Source organism: Paramisgurnus dabryanus, unplaced genomic scaffold (assembly GCF_030506205.2).
Source record: "Paramisgurnus dabryanus unplaced genomic scaffold, PD_genome_1.1 h2tg000269l_1_35341__unordered_in_group2, whole genome shotgun sequence".
NCBI classification, from domain to species: domain Eukaryota; kingdom Metazoa; phylum Chordata; class Actinopteri; order Cypriniformes; family Cobitidae; genus Paramisgurnus; species Paramisgurnus dabryanus.
In genome coordinates, this window is record NW_027394159.1 from 25,001 (window position 1) to 35,341 (window position 10,341).

The window sequence follows — 10,341 nt, forward strand, 5'->3', positions numbered from 1 at the left end:
CTTCCACGGCGGCCCGGAGGCCGGGCCCGTCCCCGTCCGTGCCCGGGGACGGGGCACCTTCGTCGGTCAAACGCGTTGGGTCTTGGACCCTGGAAGTGCACGAGCCACCCAACTCGACTTCCATAGCGGTCGGCGGCCCCGTACCGCCCCAGACAGAGCACCTTCGTCGGTCACGAAGAGAGGGTCTTGGACCCTGGAAGTACACGAGCAACCCAACTCGACTTCCATAGCGGTCGGCGGCCCCGTACCGCCCCAGACAGAGCACCTTCGTCGGTCACGAAGAGAGGGTCTTGGACCCTGGAAGTTCACGAGCAACCCAACTCGACTTCCATAGCGGTCGGCGGCCCTGTCCCGCCCCAGACGATGCACCTTCGTCTGTCACACAGATAGGGTCTTGGACCCTGGAAGCCGTCCCCCTCGACTTCCGTAACGGTCGGCGGCCCTGTCCCGCCGCAGACGGGTCACCACTCCGTCTGTCTGTAGGGTCTTGGACCCTGGAAGCCGCCCCACTCGACTTCCATCGCGGTCGGCGGCCCTGGCCCGCCGCAGACGGGTCGCCACTCCGTCTGTCTGTAGGGTCTTGGACCCTGGAAGCCGCCCCACTCGACTTCCATCGCGGTCGGCGGCCCTGGCCCGCCGCAGACGGGTCGCCACTCCGTCCGTCTATAGGGTCTTGGACCCTGGAAGCCGCCACACTCGACTTCCATCGCGGTCGGCGGCCCTGTCCCGCCGCAGACGGTGTGCCACTCCGTCTGTCACACAGATACATAAGGGTGTCTCGGAACCCCGGACGCCGACCGAGACGAAACGCGTGGGGTCGGTGCGCCCGAGAGGGTAGGGTGCCCCGGGGCCGGCCGCTCGCCCGACCGGCTTCCGGGACTCCTTGACCGCTCGGGAGACCTATCCACGCGCCCGCCCGACCGGCGGCCGGGGGCCCTCGACCGCCACACGCGTACCGACGACCGGGGGGTTTCCGTTTTACGGCCGACGCCGAGATCCTTCGACGGTTCCAACAGGGGTTGTTACGCTTTTGTGTTCGCCCGTGTCTGAGCATATATGGTCGGGTCGAACCTTTGAGGCCGTAGCCTGGAGATCCAGGGCGGATCTTTTCTCACAACACGTGTGTCTTTGAGGCCGTAGCCTAGATCCAGAGACTTTAGGATCTTTTTAGCAGTTTTAAGGCCGTAGCCTTGATCCAGGGCGGATCTTTTGAGCAGTTTTAAGGCCGTAGCCTTGATCCAGGGCGGATCTTTTCACAGGTTTTAAGCCGAAGCGCCTTGATCCAGGGACTTTTGGATCTTTTTTTGCCGTTTTTAGGCCGTAGCCTTGATCCAGGGCGGATCGTTTTGCGGCCGTAGCCGAGTTCCATCACCCAAGGTAGCTTTAGTTTTTAGGCATTAGCCTTGATGATCCAGGGCGGATCGTTTTGCGGCCGTAGCCGAGTTCCATCACCCAAGGTAGCTTTAGTTTTTAGGCATTAGCCTTGATGATCCAGGGCGGATCGTTTTTTCCCATCTTTCGGGTATGAGCTCTTTAATTGTGAGCCTTCGGCCGACACTCGCCCGGGGCGCTGCCTCACATCAGACGCCCTTCGTCCGTTCCAACCGTTCCAGTTCTTTTAACGGTTTTTCGTTCATCGCACACCGACGCGCACAGACCTTTCTTGGGATCTGTCGCAGGGAGGGAGGACGCTGGAGGTCCACTTCGAGGCACCCATCCCTATATACCCGATGGCACCTGTTCAAACGACCGCCCCTTGAGAGAAGGGGCCCTTCCCGTGGCTCGTCCGGGAGGAGGCGCCCGCGTCGGAAGGCGCCGTAAGGTCGGAGACCCTGGAAGTGCACGAGTCACCCGCTTTTACCTCCAGGCCCTCTGTCGTACTTCTCGTGTCCGCTCACGAGACCTCTTTTCGGCTTTATGGAAGTGCACGAGTCACCCGCTTTTGCCTTTTCTGGAAGTGCACGAGTCACCCGCTTTTGCTTCCAGGCCCTCTGTCGTACTTCTCGTGTCCGCTCACGAGACCTCTCTTCGGCCTGGGGGTGCGCCACGTACACCCCCGCGTCCGCATTCGAGTCACCTCTTCGGGCTCATGAGGTAGGGTCGGTGACCCTGGAAGTCAGAGACTTCCAGGCCTTCTGTCGTACACCCTCGCGTCCGCTCACGAGACCTCTCTTCGGCCTGGGGGTGCGCCACGTACACCCTCCCGCGTCCGCTTTCGAGTCACCACTCTGGGCTACGGAGGTAGGGACGTGTGCCCTGGAGGAACCTGACTTCCAGGAGGGAGGGCCGCCCTGTCAGGCCCGCTTTCGAGTCACCCATCTGGGCTAAGGAGGTAGGGACGTGTGCCCTGGAGGAACCAGACTTCCAGGAGGGAGGGCCGCCCTGTCAGGCCCGCTTTCGAGTCACCCATCTGGGCTAAGGAGGTAGGGACGTGTGCCCTGGAGGAACCAGACTTCCAGGAGGGAGGGCCGCCCTGTCAGGCCCGATTTCGAGTCACCCATCTGGGCTAAGGAGGTAGGGACGTGTGCCCTGGAGGAACCAGACTTCCAGGAGGGAGGGCCGCCCTGTCAGGCCCGCTTTCGAGTCACCCATCTGGGCTAAGGAGGTAGGGACGTGTGCCCTGGAGGAACCAGACTTCCAGGAGGGAGGGCCGCCCTGTCAGGCCCGCTTTCGAGTCACCCATCTGGGCTAAGGAGGTAGGGACGTGTGCCCTGGAGGAACCAGACTTCCAGGAGGGAGGGCCGCCCTGTCAGGCCCGATTTCGAGTCACCCATCTGGGCTAAGGAGGTAGGGACGTGTGCCCTGGAGGAACCGGACTTCCAGGAGGGAGGGCCGCCCTGTCAGGCCCGATTTCGAGTCACCCATCTGGGCTAAGGAGGTAGGGACGTGTGCCCTGGAGGAACCGGACTTCCAGGAGGGAGGGCCGCCCTGTCAGGCCCGCCTCGGAGTCACCTCTCTGGGCTAAGGAGGTAGGGACGTGTGCCCTGGAGGAACCAGACTTCCAGGAGGGAGGGCCGCCCTGTCAGGCCCGCCTCGGAGTCACCCATCTGGGCTAAGGAGGTAGGGACGTGTGCCCTGGAGGAACCAGACTTCCAGGAGGGAGGGCCGCCCTGTCAGGCCCGCTTTCGAGTCACCCATCTGGGCTAAGGAGGTAGGGACGTGTGCCCTGGAGGAACCAGACTTCCAGGAGGGAGGGCCGCCCTGTCAGGCCCGATTTCGAGTCACCCATCTGGGCTAAGGAGGTAGGGACGTGTGCCCTGGAGGAACCAGACTTCCAGGAGGGAGGGCCGCCCTGTCAGGCCCGATTTCGAGTCACCCATCTGGGCTAAGGAGGTAGGGACGTGTGCCCTGGAGGAACCAGACTTCCAGGAGGGAGGGCCGCCCTGTCAGGCCCGCTTTCGAGTCACCCATCTGGGCTAAGGAGGTAGGGACGTGTGCCCTGGAGGAACCAGACTTCCAGGAGGGAGGGCCGCCCTGTCAGGCCCGCCTCGGAGTCACCTCTCTGGGCTAAGGAGGTAGGGACGCGTGCCCTGGAGGAACCAGACTTCCAGGAGGGAGGGCCGCCCTGTCAGGCCCGCCTCGGAGTCACCCATCTGGGCTAAGGAGGTAGGGACGTGTGCCCTGGAGGAACCAGACTTCCAGGAGGGAGGGCCGCCCTGTCAGGCCCGCTTTCGAGTCACCCATCTGGGCTAAGGAGGTAGGGACGTGTGCCCTGGAGGAACCAGACTTCCAGGAGGGAGGGCCGCCCTGTCAGGCCCGCCTCGGAGTCACCCATCTGGGCTACGGAGGCAGGGACGCGTGCCCTGGAGGAACCAGACTTCCAGGAGGGAGGGCCGCCCTGTCAGGCCCGCTTTCGAGTCACCCATCTGGGCTACGGAGGTAGGGACGTGTGCCCTGGAGGAACCAGACTTCCAGGAGGGAGGGCCGCCCTGTCAGGCCCGCTTTCGAGTCACCCATCTGGGCTACGGAGGTAGGGACGTGTGCCCTGGAGGAAACGGACTTCCAGGAGGGAGGGCCGCCCTGTCAGGCCCGCCTCGGAGTCACCTCTCTGGGCTAAGGAGGCAGGGACGTGTGCCCTGGAGGAACCAGACTTCCAGGAGGGAGGGCCGCCCTGTCAGGCCCGCTTTCGAGTCACCCGTCTGGGCTACGGAGGTAGGGACGTGTGCCCTGGAGGAACCGGACTTCCAGGAGGGAGGGCCGCCCTGTCAGGCCCGCCTCGGAGTCACCTCTCTGGGCTAAGGAGGCAGAGACGTGTGCCCTGGAGGAACCGGACTTCCAGGAGGGAGGGCCGCCCTGTCAGGCCCGCCTCGGAGTCACCTCTCTGGGCTAAGGAGGCAGGGACGTGTGCCCTGGAGGAACCGGACTTCCAGGAGGGAGGGCCGCCCTGTCAGGCCCGCCTCGGAGTCACCTCTCTGGGCTAAGGAGGCAGAGACGTGTGCCCTGGAGGAACCGGACTTCCAGGAGGGAGGGCCGCCCTGTCAGGCCCGCCTCGGAGTCACCTCTCTGGGCTAAGGAGGCAGGGACGTGTGCCCTGGAGGAACCAGACTTCCAGGAGGGAGGGCCGCCCTGTCAGGCCCGCTTTCGAGTCACCCATCTGGGCTACGGAGGTAGGGACGTGTGCCCTGGAGGAACCGGACTTCCAGGAGGGAGGGCCGCCCTGTCAGGCCCGCCTCGGAGTCACCTCTCTGGGCTAAGGAGGCAGGGACGTGTGCCCTGGAGGAACCGGACTTCCAGGAGGGAGGGCCGCCCTGTCAGGCCCGCCTCGGAGTCACCCATCTGGGCTACGGAGGTAGGGACGCGTGCCCTGGAGGAACCATACTTCCAGGAGGGAGGGCCGCCCTGTCAGGCCCGCCTCGGAGGCCTCCCCTCGGGCAGGGGAGGCAGGGTCGGGGACCCTGGAGGAACCGGACTTCCAGGAGGGAGGGCCGCCCTGTCAGGCCCGCCTCGGAGGCCTCCCCTCGGGCAGGGGAGGCAGGGTCGGGGACCCTGGAGGTGCCGGACCTCCAGGGGGACGGAGGCCGAACCCGTGGCCGGGGAGGGTGAGCCTTGCCGGGCTAGGCTCGCGCGGGTTCGAAGGCCTGGTTCGAGAGGACCCCTTCCCCTATATACCCGATGGCACCTGTTCACACTACTGCCCTTTCGAGAGGGGACCCCGACCGGTCCGCGGCCGGGACGGCGCACCTCGGTCGGCCTCGGCGAGTGGGTCGGGGTGCCTGGAGGTGCGCGAGCGGCCCGCCTGGAAGTGCGCGAGCCACCCGACTCTGGCGGCCGGCGCCCCCGGGCCCGTGCCCGCGGCCGACTCGTCTGACCCGGCATCGTCAAGGTCACCAATACCACGGAGCGTCTACGACGCCCCGTTTCCGAGATATCGGCCAATGAACTGCCGGGCGCCGTATCTCGGCCGGGGAAGGTCCTACGGACTCGGGGCCGGGCTCGTCGGAAAGGTCTCGCCCGGGGCTTTCCGACGAGACCGGCCGCGGGTCCGTGCGACCCCGGGGGCCCGAGATACTTCCGGTCGAAAATTCGAATTTCGTTACCGCGCTGCTCCGGCGCCCCGGGTCCGGGGCCTTCGCCCTTCGGGTGGGTGGCTCCTCCGCGGGGGGCCTTTCGAACGAGCCCACCCGCGCGTCGCTAGCCCTTTCCGGGGCCGAGATACGGCCTACCCCCGCGGGATTTTCCCACGGCCGTTTCTCGGGCGCCTCGGGTCCGGGGCCTTCGCCCTTCGGGTCGGTCGCTATGCCGGAGGGGAGCTTTCGAACGAGCCCTCCCTCGAGTCTCTGGCCCTTTCCCGGGCCGAGATACGGGCGGGTGGTCGCGGAATTTTCGCTCGTCCGGGGCTCCGGCGCCCCTAGCGTCCGCCTCGGAGGTCGCCCGGACGCGCGGCCGGTCTCGTTCGAAAGGTCCGTCCCGGGGCTTTCCGACGAGCCCGGCCTCGGGTCCGTGCGACCCCGCCCGCCGGAGATACGTCCGGTCGAAGCTCGCGGAAATTCCCGCGGCCGTATCTCGGGCGCCTCGGGTCCGGGGCCTTCGCCCTTTGGGTCGGTCGCTCCGCCGGAGGGGGCCTTTCGAACGAGCCTACCCGCGAGCCTCTAGCCCCTTCCCCGGCCGAGATACGGCGGTCTATGCCCGGATTTTCCCACGGCCGTTTCTCGGGCGCCTCGGGTCCGGGGCCTTCGCCCTTCGGGTCGGTCGCTATGCCGGAGGGGAGCTTTCGAACGAGCCTACCCGCGAGCCTCTAGCCCTTTCCCCGGCCGAGATACGGCGGTCCCTCCCCGGATTTTCCCACGGCCGCAGCACGGGCGCCTTTGCTCGGATCGACTCGCCCTTTGGGTCGGTTGCTCTACCGGAGCGGCCCTATCCAACGAGCCAACCCTCGTCTCTCTAACCCTTTCCCCGGCCGAGATACGGCGGTCCCTCCCCGGATTTTCCCACGGCCGCAGCACGGGCGCCTTTGCTCGGATCGACTCGCCCTTTGGGTCGGTTGCTCTACCGGAGCGGCCCTATCCAACGAGCCAACCCTCGTCTCTCTAACCCTAAGCCCGGCCGAGATACGGCGGTCCCTCCCCGGATTTTCCCACGGCCGCAGCACGGGCGCCTTTGCTCGGATCGACTCGCCCTTTGGGTCGGTTGCTCTACCGGAGCGGCCCTATCCAACGAGCCAACCCTCGTCTCTCTAACCCTAAGCCCGGCCGAGATACGGCGGTCCCTCCCCGGATTTTCCCACGGCCGCAGCACGGGCGCCTTTGCTCGGATCGACTCGCCCTTTGGGTCGGTTGCTCTACCGGAGCGGCCCTATCCAACGAGCCAACCCTCGTCTCTCTAACCCTAAGCCCGGCCGAGATACGGCGGTCCCTCCCCGGATTTTCCCACGGCCGCAGCACGGGCGCCTTTGCTCGGATCGACTCGCCCTTTGGGTCGGTTGCCCTACCGGAGCGGCCCTATCCAACGAGCCAACCCTCGTCTCTCTAACCCTAAGCCCGGCCGAGATACGGCGGTCCCTCCGCGGATTTTCCCACGGCCGCAGCACGGGCGCCTTTGCTCGGATCGACTCGCCCTTTGGGTCGGTTGCTCTACCGGAGCGGCCCTATCCAACGAGCCAACCCGCTTCTCTCTAACCCTAAGCCCGGCCGAGATACGGCGGTCCCTCCGCGGATTTTCCCACGGCCGCAGCTCGGGCGCCTTTGCTCGGATCGACTCGCCCTTCGGGTCGGTTGCTCTACCGGAGCGGCCCTATCCAACGAGCCAACCCGCTTCTCTCTAACCCTAAGCCCGGCCGAGATACGGCGGTCCCTCCCCGGATTTTCCAACGGCCGCAGCTCGGGCGCCTTTGCTCGGATCGACTCGCCCTTTGGGTCTGTTGCTCCACCCGAGCGGACCTTTCCAACGAGCCAACCCTCGTCTCTCTAACCCTAAGCCCGGCCGAGATACGGGGTACCACCGCCTGACCTTTAAACGGCCGTAACTCGGGCGCCTTTGCTCGGATCGACTCGCCCTTTGGGTCGGTTGCTCCACCCGAGGGGACCTTTCGAACGAGCCTACCCGCTTCTCCCTAACCCCAAGCCCGGCCGAGATACGGCGGTCCCTCCGCGGATTTTCCCACGGCCGCAGCTCGGACGCCTTTGCTCGGATCGACTCGCCCTTTGGGTCGGTTGCTCTACCGGAGCGGCCCTTTCCAACGAGCCAACCCTCGTCTCTCTAACCCTAAGCCCGGCCGAGATACGGGGCACCACCGCCTGACCTTTAAACGCCCGTAGCTCCGGCGCACAAAGTCCCAGGACTTCGCCCTTTGGGTCGGTTGCTCCACCGGAGGGGACCTTTCCAACGAGCCAACCCGCGTCTCTCTAACCCCAAGCCCGGCCGAGATACGGGGCACCACCGCCTGACCTTTAAACGCCCGTAGCTCGGGCGCCTTGGGTCGGATCGACTCGTCCCTTGGGTCGGTTGCTCTACCGGAGCGGACCTATCCAACGAGCCAACCCGCGCCTCTCTAACCCTAAGCCCGGCCGAGATACGGGGTACCACCCCTTGATATTCCCACGGCCGTAGCTCCGGAGCCCTTCGCCGCAGCCCTTCGGGACACCCACCCTCGGACGACCCGCGGAGGGACCTTTCCAACGAGCCAACCCTCGCCTCTCTAACCCTTTCCCCGGCCGAGATACGGGGTACCACCCCTTGATATTCCCACGGCCGTAGCTCCGGAGCCCTTCGCCGCAGCCCTTCGGGACACCCACCCTCGGACGCCCCGCGAATGGACCTTTCCAACGAGCCAACCCTCGCCTCTCTAACCCTTTCCCCGGCCGAGATACGGGGTACCACCCCTTGATATTCCCACGGCCGTAGCTCCGGAGCCCTTCGCCGCAGCCCTTCGGGACACCCACCCTCGGACGCCCCGCGGAGGGACCTTTCCAACGAGCCAACCCTCGCCTCTCTAACCCTTTCCCCGGCCGAGATACGACCCCGAGAACTGTGGCACCTCTACCCGACCACAGTGCACCCGAGGCCGGCCTCGGACCCCCGAGGACGGTGGCACCTCTACCCGACCACAGTGCACCCGAGGCCGGCCCCGGACCCCCGAGGACGGTGGCCCCTCTACCCGACCACCGTGCACCCGAGGCCGGCCTCGGAACCAGCCACGGACACCCTGGAGCCCGTACCCGGCGCACCGTTCGGTCCCGGGCACCCACTCTTAAGCACTCCCCCCCGGCCTAAGCCCCATACTCCCGGCCCCTCTGGAGAACCAAACCGTTGGTCAACCCGAAACGATCTCCAGCAGTTGGTCAACCCGAAAATACCTCCAGCAGTTGGTCAACCCGAAAGTTTCTCCAACAGTTGGTCAACCCCATCGACTTAGGTTTTGGAGCCTTAAAATTTCCAACAGTTGGTCAACCCCATCGACTTAGGTTTTGGAGCCTTAAAATTTCCAGCAGTTGGTCAACCCCATCGACTTAGGTTTTGGAGCCTTAAAATCTCCAACAGTTGGTCAACCCCATCGACTTAGGTTTTGGAGCCTTAAAATTTCCAGCAGTTGGTCAACCCCATCGACTTAGGTTTTGGAGCCTTAAAATCTCCAACAGTTGGTCAACCCCATCGACTTAGGTTTTGGAGCCTTAAAATCTCCAACAGTTGGTCAACCCCATCGACTTAGGTTTTGGAGCCTTAAAATCTCCAACAGTTGGTCAACCCCATCGACTTAGGTTTTGGAGCCTTAAAATTTCCAGCAGTTGGTCAACCCCATCGACTTAGGTTTTGGAGCCTTAAAATCTCAAACAGTTGGTCAACCCCATCGACTTAGGTTTTGGAGCCTTAAAATCTCCAACAGTTGGTCAACCCCATCGACTTAGGTTTTGGAGCCTTAAAATTTCCAGCAGTTGGTCAACCCCATCGACTTAGGTTTTGGAGCCTTAAAATCTCAAACAGTTGGTCAACCCCATCGACTTAGGTTTTGGAGCCTTAAAATCTCCAACAGTTGGTCAACCCCATCGACTTAGGTTTTGGAGCCTTAAAATTTCCAGCAGTTGGTCAACCACCATCGACTTAGGTTCTGGAGCGTTCGCACCTCCAGCAGTTGGTCAACCGCCATCGACTTAGGTTCTGGAGCCTTATAATTTCCAGCAGTTGGTCAACCACCATCGACTTAGGTTCTGGAGCGTTCGCACCTCCAGCAGTTGGTCAACCGCCATCGACTTAGGTTCTGGAGCCTCACGATCTCCATCAGTTGGTCAACCGCCATCGACTTAGGTTCTGGAGCCTTACGTTCTCCAGCAGTTGGTCAACCGCCATCGACTTAGGTTTTGGGGAGCGCGACGTGCCGACCGACCGTTGGTCAACCCCGCCGGCTCCCGGGTCGAACCCAGTTGGCCGCCGGCCGCCCGGCGCGCCCCTTCCTGGGCCGACAAAAACTTGGATCGAGGGCTGACTTTCAATGGATCGCAGCGAGTGAGCTGCTCTGCCACGCACGAAACCCTGACCCAGAATCAGGTCGTCTACGAGTCATTTAGCACCAGGTCACCCACAAACTTGCGGTGCGTGTCGGGAGAGGGGCGGCACTCGTTCGGCCGCGCCCCGGCCCCGTCTGCGAACGGCTCTCCTCGCCGGGCCCTCGCGGGCCGGCTATCCCAGGCCAATCGGGTTCCCGCGGCGCTGCGGTATCGTTACGTTTAGGGGGGATTCTGACTTAGAGGCGTTCAGTCATAATCCCACAGATGGTAGCTTCGCACCAGTGGCTCCTCAGCCAAGCACACGCACCAAATGTCTGAACCTGCGGTTCCTCTCGTACTGAGCAGGATTACTATTGCAACAACACATCATCAGTAGGGTAAAACTAACCTGTCTCACGACGGT